This window comes from Arachis ipaensis, chromosome B6, assembly GCF_059453495.1.
Source record: "Arachis ipaensis isolate K30076 ecotype BB chromosome B6, ASM5945349v1, whole genome shotgun sequence".
NCBI classification, from domain to species: domain Eukaryota; kingdom Viridiplantae; phylum Streptophyta; class Magnoliopsida; order Fabales; family Fabaceae; genus Arachis; species Arachis ipaensis.
Genome location: NC_142441.1, coordinates 104,689,591 through 104,698,828, shown reverse-complemented (window position 1 = coordinate 104,698,828; position 9,238 = coordinate 104,689,591).

Sequence of the window (9,238 nt, the reverse complement as noted above, 5' to 3'; positions counted from 1 at the left end):
GACTCTCAACCCAAAGACAGCCTGAACTCTTGGGATAAGCTGGTCACGGCTTTCTTAGCCAAGTTCTTTCCTCCTCAAAAGCTGAGCAAGCTTAGAGCGAATGTTCAAACCTTCAGACAGAAAGAAGGTGAATCCCTCTATGAAGCTTGGGAAAGATATAAGCAGCTGACCAAAAAGTGTCCTTCTGACATGCTTTCAGAATGGACCATCTTGGATATATTCTATGATGGTTTATCTGAGCTATCAAAGATATCATTGGATACTTCTGTAGGTGGATCCATTCACCTAAAGAAAACTCCTGCAGAAGCTCAAGAACTCATTGACATGGTTGCTAATAACCAGTTCATGTACACTTCTGAGAGGAATCCTGTGAGTAATGGGACGCCTATGAAGAAGGGAGTTCTTGAAGTTGATACTCTGAATGCCATATTGGCTCAGAACAAAATATTGACTCAGCAAGTCAATATGATTTCTCAGAGTCTGAATGGAATGCAAGCTGCATCCAACAGTACTCAAGAGGCTTCTTATGCAGAAGAAGCTTATGATCCTGAAAACCCTGCAATAGCAGAGGTGAATTACTTAGGTGAACCTTATGGAAACACCTATAACCCATCATGGAGAAATCATCCAAATCTCTCATGGAAGGATCAAAGGCCTCAACAAGGCTTTAATAATGGTGGAAGAAACAGGTTTAGCAATAGCAAGCCTTTTCCATCATCCACTCAGCAACAGACAGAGAATTCTGAGCAAAATCTATCTAGCTTAGCAAATTTAGTCTCTGATCTATCTAAGGCCACTGTGAGTTTTATGAATGAAACAAGGTCTTCCATTAGAAATTTGGAAGCACAAGTGGGCTAGCTGAGTAAAAGGATCACTGAAATCCCTCCTAGTACTCTCCCAAGCAATACAGAAGAGAATCCAAAAGGAGAGTGCAAGGCCATTGACGTAAGCACCATGGCCGAACCTGTAAGGGAAGGAGAGGACGTGAATCCCAAGGGGGAAGACCCCCTGGGACGTCCAGTGATCAATAAGGAGCTTCCCTCTGAGGAACCTAAGGAATCTGAGACTCATCTGGAGACCATAGAGATTCCATTGAACCTCCTTATGCCATTCATGAGCTCTGATGAGTATTCCTCTTCTGAAGAGAATGAGGATGTTACTGAAGAGCAAACTGCCAAGTTTCTTGGTGCAATCATGAAGCTGAATGCCAAATTATTTGGTATTGAAACTTGGGAAGATGAACCTCCCTTGTTCACCAATGAACTAAGTGATCTGGACCAACTGACATTGCCTCAGAAGAAACAGGATCCCGGAAAGTTCATACTACCTTGTACCATAGGCACCATGATCTTTAAGGCTCTGTGTGACCTTGGTTCAGGAATAAGCCTCATGCCCCTCTCTGTAATAGAGAAACTGGGAATTTATGGGGTGCAAGCTGCTAGAATCTCATTAGAGATGGCAGATAATTCAAGAAAACAGGCTTATGGACAAGTAGAGGACGTGTTAGTAAAGGTTGAAGGCCTTTACATCCCTGCTGATTTCATAGTCCTGGATACTGGAAAGGAAGAGGATGAATCCATCATCCTAGGAAGACCTTTCCTAACCACAGCAAGAGCTGTGATTGATGTGGACAGAGGAGAATTGATCCTTCAATCAAATAAGGACAACCTTGTGTTTACAACTCAAGGATCTCTCTCTGCATCCATGGAGAGGAAGCAGAAAAAGCTTCTCTCAAAGCAGAGTCAACCAAAGCCCCCACAGTCAGACTCTAAGTTTGGTATTGGGAGGCCACAACCAAACTCTAGGTTTGGTGTTGAACTCCCATATCCAAACTCTAAGTTTGGTGTTGGGGGAGTCTCAACAATGCTCTGAACATCTGTGAGGCTCCATGAGAGCCCACTGTCAAGCTATTGACATTAAAGAAGCGCTTGTTGGGAGGCAACCCAATGTTTATTTATCTAATTTTATTTTTGTTTTTCATGTTTTATTAGGTTCATGATCATGTGGAGTCACAAAATAAATATAAAAATTGAAAACGGAATCAAAAATAGCAGAAGAAAAATCACACCCTGGAGGAAGCATCTGCCTGGCGTTCAACGCCAGAACAGAGCATGGTTCTGGCGCTGAACGCCCAAAATGGGCAGTATCTGGGTGCTGAACGCCCAAAATGGGCAGCATCTGGGCGCTGAACGCCAGAATTGCACCCTGGAGAGGAGCTGGCACTGAACGCCCAGAACATGCATGGTTCTGGCGTTCAACGCCAGAAATGGCCAACAAATGGGCGTTGAACGCCCAAAATGGGCACCAACCTGGCGCTGAACGCCCAAAGTTGTGTGCAAAGGCATTTTACATGCCTAATTTGGTGCAAGGTTGTAAATCCTTGAACACCTAAGGATCTGTGGACCCCACAGGATCATCTCAAGATCTGTGGACCCCATAGGATCCCCACCTACCTCCACTAACCTCTTCTCACCCTTCTTTCACACAATCCCATAAACACTCTTCCCCAAAACCCTTCACCAATCACCTCAATCTTTCTTCCCCATCACCTCTTCACCACTCACATCCATCCACTCTTCCCCATAAACCTACCTCATAAACTCCACCTACCTTCAAAATTCAAAATCAATTTCCCACCCAACCCACCCTATATGGCCGAAACCTTACCCCCCCTCCCTCCCCTATATATAGCCCTCCATTCCTCCTCATTTTCACACAACACAACCCTCTCTTCTCTTCTTGGCCGAAACACAACCCCTTCTCCCTCTCCTCCATTTCTTCTTCTTCTTCATCTATTATTTCTTCTCTTGCTCGAGGGCGAGCAAAATTCTAAGTTTGGTGTGGTAAAAGCATAAGCTTTTTGTTTTTCCATTACCATTGATGGCACCTAAGACCGGAGAATCCTTTAGAAAAGGAAAAGGGAAGACAAAAGCTTCCACCTCCGAGTCATGAGAGATGGAAAGGTTCATCTCCAAAGCCCATCAAGACCACTTCTATGATGTTGTGGCCAAGAAGAAGGTGATCCCTAAGGTCCCTTTCAAACTCAAAAGAAATGAGTATCCGGAGATCCGACATGAAATTCAAAGAAGAGGTTGGGAAGTTCTAACAAATCCCATCCAACAAGTCGGCATCCTAATGGTTCAAGAGTTCTATGCCAATGCATGGATCACCAAGAACCATGATCAAAGTAAGAACCCGGATCCAAAGAACTATGTTACAATGGTTCGGGGGAAATACTTAGATTTTAATCCGGAAAATGTGAGGTTGGCGTTCAACTTGCCAAACATGGAAGAGAATGCACGCCCCTACACAAGGAGAGTCAACTTTGATCAAAGGTTGGACCAAGTCCTTATGGACATATGTGTAGAAGGAGCTCAATGGAAAATTGACTCAAAAGGCAAACCGATTCAACTAAGAAGACTGGACCTTAAGCCTGTAGCTAGAGGATGGTTGGAGTTCATTCAATGCTCAATCATTCCCACTAGCAACCGGTCTGACGTTACTATAGACCGGGCCATCATGATCCATAGCATCATGATTGGAGAAGAGGTGGAAGTTCATGAGATTATACCTCAAGAACTCTACAAGGTGGCTGACAAGTCCTCCACTATGGCAAGGTTGGCCTTTCCTCACCTCATTTGCCACCTATGCAATTCGGCTGGGGTTGACATAGAGGGAGATATCCTCATTAAAGAGGACAAGCCCATTACTAAGAAAAAGATGGAGCAAGCAAGAGAGCCCATTCATGGAGCTCAAGAGGCGTATGAAGCTCATCACCATGAGATCCCGGAGATGCCTCAAATGCATTTTCCTCCACAAAACTATTGGGAGCAAATCAACACCTCCCTAGGAGAATTGAGTTCCAATATGGGACAACTAAGGGTAGAACATCAAGAGCACTCCATCATCCTTCATGAAATAAGAGAAGATCAAAAATCAATGAGGGAGGAGCAACAAAGACAAGGAAGAGACATAGAAGAGCTCAAGGACATCATTGGTTCCTCAAGAAGGAAACGCCACCATCACTAAGGTGGATTCATTCCTTGTTCTTATTTCTTCTGTTTTTCATTTTCTATGTTATGTGCTTATCTATGTTTGTGTCTTCATTACATGATCATTAGTAGTTAGTAACTTTGTCTTAAAGTTATGAATGTCCTATGAATCCATCACCTCTCTCAAATGAAAAATGTTTTAATTCAAAAGAACAAGAAGTACATGAGTTTTGAATTTATCCTTAAACTTAGTTTAATTATATTGATGTGGTGACAATGCTTCTTGTTTTCTGAATGTATGCTTGAACAGTGCATATGTCTTTTGAAGTTGTTGTTCATGAATGTTAAATATGTTGGCTCTTGAAAGAATGATGACTAGGAGACATGTTATTTGATAATCTAAAAAATCATAAAAATGATTCTTGAAGCAAGAAAAAGCAGCAAAGAACAAAGCTTGCAGAAAAAAATTATAGCAAAAAAAAATAGAAAGAAAAAGAAAAAGCAAGCAGAAAAAGCCTAAGCTCTTAAAACCAAGAGGCAAGAGCAAAAAGCCAATAACCCTTAAAACCAAAAGGCAAGGGCAAATAAAAAGGATCCCAAGGCTTTGAGCATCAGTGGATAGGAGGGCCTAAAGGAATAAAATCCTGGCCTAAGCGGCTAAACCAAGCTGTCCCTAACCATGTGATTGTGGCGTGTAGGTGTCAAGTGAAAACTTGAGACTGAGCGGTTAAAGTCAAGGTCCAAAGCAAAAAAAGAGTGTGCTTAAGAACCCTGGACACCTCTAATTGGGGACTTTAGCAAAGCTGAGTCACAATCTAAAAAGGTTCACCCAGTTATGTGTCTGTGGCATTTATGTATCCGGTGGTAATACTGGAAAACAAAGTGCTTAGGGCCACGGCCAAGACTCATAAAATAGCTGTGTTCAAGAATCATCATACTGAACTAGGGGAGTCAATAACACTATCTAAACTCTGAGTTCCTATAGATGCCAATCATTCTGAACTTCAATGGATAAAGTGAGATGCCAAAACTATTCAAGAGGCAAAAAGCTATAAGTCCCGCTCATATGATTGAAGCTCTGTTTCATTGATAGTTTGGAATTTATAGTATATTCTCTTCTTTTTATCCTATTTGATTTTCAGTTGCTTGGGGACAAGCAACAATTTAAGTTTGGTGTTGTGATGAGCGGATAATTTATACGCTTTTTGACATTGTTTCTAGTATGTTTTTAGTAGAATCTGGTTACTTTTAGGGATGTTTTCATTAGTTTTTATGTTAAATTCACATTTCTGGACTTTACTATGAGTTTGTGTATTTTTCTGTGATTTCAGGTATTTTCTGACTGAAATTGAGGGACTTGAGCAAAAATCAGATTCAGAGGTTGAAGAAGGACTGCTGATGCTGTTGGATTCTGACCTCCCTGCACTCAAAATGGATTTTCTGGAGCTACAGAACTCAAAATGGCGCGCTTCCAATTGCGTTGGAAGTAGACATCCAGGGATTTCCAGAAATGTATAATAGTCCATACTTTGCCCGAGTTTAGATGATGCAAACTGGCGTTCAACGCCAGCTCTCTACCCAATTCTGGCGTCCAGCGCCAGAAACAAGCTGCAAAGTGGAGTTCAACGCCCAAACTGGCACAAAAGCTGGTGTTCAACTCCAAGAATGACCTCTACACGTGTAACACTCAAGCTCAGCCCAAGCACACACCAAGTGGGACCCGGAAGTGGATTTATGCATTAATTACTTACTTCTGTAAACCCTAGTAGCTAGTTTATTATAAATAGAACTTTTTATCATTGTATTCACAGTCTTGGTTACTCCGGTTCCCCTCTGGGGCCGAGACCAATGAACTCCATTATCACTTATGTATTTTCAACGGTAGAGTTTCTACACTCCATAGATTAAGGTGTGGAGCTCTGCTGTTCCTCAAAGATTAATGCAAAGTACTACTGTTTTCTATTCAATTCATCTTATTTCGCTTCTAAGATATTCATTCGCACTTCAACCTGAATGTGATGAACGTGACAATCATCATCATTCCCTATGAACGCGTGCCTGACAACCACTTCTGTTCTACATTAGATTGAATGAGTATCTCTTAGATCTCTTAATCGGAATCTTCGTGGTGTAAGCTAGAATGATGGCGGCATTCAACAGAATCCGGAAATTCTAAACCTTGTCTGTGGTATTCCGAGTAGGATTCAATGATTGAATGACTGTGACGAGCTTCAAACTCGCGATTGCTGGGCGTAGTGACAGACGCAAAAGGATAGTAAATCCTATTCCAGCATGATCGAGAACCGACAGATGAATAGCCGTGCCGTGACAGGGTGCGTTGACCACTTTCACTGAGAGGATAGGATGTGACCATTGACAAGGGTGATGCCTCTAGACGATTAGCCGTGCCGTGACAGGGCATTTGGATCATTTTCCCGAGAGAAGACCGAAAGTAGCCATTGACAATGGTGACGCATTACATAAAGCCAGCCATGGAAAGGAGTAAGACTGATTGGATGAAGACAGCAGGAAAGCAGAGGTTCAGTGGAACGAAAGCATCTCTATGTGCTTATCTGAAATTCTCACCAATGATTTACATAAGTATTTCTATCCCTATTTTATTAATTAATTTCGAAAACTCCATAACCATTTGATATCCGCCTGACTGAGATTTACAAGGTGACCATAACTTGCTTCATACCGACAATCTCCGTGGGATTCGACCCTTACTCACGTAAGGTATTACTTGGACGACCCAGTGCACTTGCTGGTTAGTTGTGCGAAGTTGTGAACCATGGTATTGGCATCATGTTTTTGGCGCCATTACCAGGGAAAGAAAGAGCGATGAATTTTACATAATTAAAGTCTAATCACAATTTCTGCGCACCAAAAATCCAATTCTCATCATAATTGATAAGGATAACTAGGATAGGACGTCCAGTTTTCATTCCTTGCCAAGAGTTTTCTTAATTATTAATTAATTTTTCTTGTCATTTAAATTACTTGTTCCTTATTTCAAAAACCCAAAAATATACAATTTTCATAACCAATAATAAATCATACTTCCCTACAATTCCTTGAGAAGACGACCCGAAGTTTAAATACTTCGGTTACAATTTTTATTGGGTTTTGTTACTTGTGACAACCAAAATTTTGTACGAAAGGAATTCTTGTCGGTCTAGAAGCTATACTTACAACGGGATTTTATTTGTGGAAATTCTAGATTGCGCGAGAGTTTCGTTCGTCAAAATGGCGCCGTTGCCGGGGAATATGTAAAAGGGGACAAAATGCCTCAAAGTAAATGGTGATAGCAATGCATATTGACTGTACTCAAATCAGGATGCACGAATATGTGGAAAACATGGTTAATGGACAGTTAGGTTTTGTATTGTGATTACATAGATTGTCTAAAGTTAGGTGGAAAGTTTAAGTTAATTAAGGATTCAGATTTTAGTCCACATGGCAAAATACAATCCTACCTTGACCCTAACCCAATTTTACAACCCTTAAAAGACCTCTTGATATGTGTATCTGTGCATTAAATTTTTGTTGATTGTTAGATGAAGAGCAAGCCTTAAAAAGTAAGATTATTAGAGAATTGAGAGATCGAACCGTAAACACCTGAGCGATTAGAGTGTATACACTTCCGGTGAGGGTTCGATGCTCGCTTCTTTGTTCCCGGCTTTCATGAGCTATTTTCTTCTTGCAAGTTCACTTGTACCTTATTTTATGATTTGAATTAGTGAAACCCAGTTCATATTTATTCTTGAAAGATTTATTTACTTTTCACCAAGTAGGAAAAAGTATTCTGCATTTAGTTGCATTCATAGGTTGCATTTCATACATTCTACCATTCCTCTTCACTCTCTTATAGCTTCTCTTGAGCTTAGCATGAGGACATGCTAATGTTTAAGTGTGGGGAGGTTGATAAACCACTATTTTATGATTTATCTTGTGCTCAATTGAGTGGTTTTTATCAAGTCTTTGCACACTTATTCATACTAATCGCATGTTTTACATTTTCCTTCCTGATTTTGTGCTATGATTGAAAACATACTTCGTGCTCTTAAATTTCGTATGTTTAATCCTCTCTTATTACCATTCGATACCATGATATGTGTGTTAAGTGATTTCACGATTTATAAGGCAGGAATGGCTTAGAGGATGGAAAGGAAGCATGCAAAAGTGGAAGGAATACAAGAAACTGAAGGAACTGCTAAAGCTGTCCAGCCTGACCTCTTCACACTCAAACGGTCATAACTTGAGCTACAGAGGTCCAAATGATGCGGTTCTAGTTGAGTTGGAAAGCTAACGTCTCGGGCTTCAAAATGATATATAATTTACTATAGTGGCCGTAGAGCTAGGAGACGCGAACGCGTGCTCCACGCAGATGCGTCGCAGTGACAAAAAACCAGCGTGGCAAAATTCGCAAACAGCGATTTCTGGGCTGCTTTTGACCCAGTTCTCGGCCTAGGAAACACAAATTAGAGGCTATAAAGTGGGAGAATGCATCTATTCATCAGAGAACAATTCATACAATATTCATAATACACAATTTTAGGTTTTAGATGTAGTTTTTAGAGAGAGAGGCTCTCTCCTCTCTCTTAGGTTTTAGGATTTAGGATTTCTCTTAGGATTAGTATTTCTTCTTCTCAATTTCCAGGTTCAATGTTCTTTTTATTTATTTTCCCAATTTAATTTATGAATTTCCATGTTAGATTTTATTTCTTTTATTAATGCAATTTGAGGTATTTCAGATCTATGATTTTTACTTAGCTTTTTATATTCTTGGCTTTAATTGATGAATTGATTAATTGGAGACACTTGAGTTATCAAACTCCTTGTCATTGATAATTGTTATCTTTGCTGATTGATTTGGATCCTTCTAAAGCTAGTCTTTCCATAGGAATTGACTAGGACCAGAAGAATCAGATTGATTCATCCACTTAACTTACCTTCATAGTTAGAGGTTAACAAGGTGGGAGCAAAATCAATTCTCATCATAATTGATAAGGATAACTAGGATAGGGCGTCCAGTTGTCATACCTTGCCAAGAGTTTTCTTAATTATTAATTAATTTTTCTTGTCATTTAAATTACTTGTTCCTTATTTCAAAAACCCAAAAATATACAATTTCCATAACCAATAATAAATCATACACCCTGCAATTCCTTGAGAAGACGACCCGAGGTTTAAATACTTCGGTTAAAAATTTTATTGGATTTTGTTACTTGTGACAACCAAAC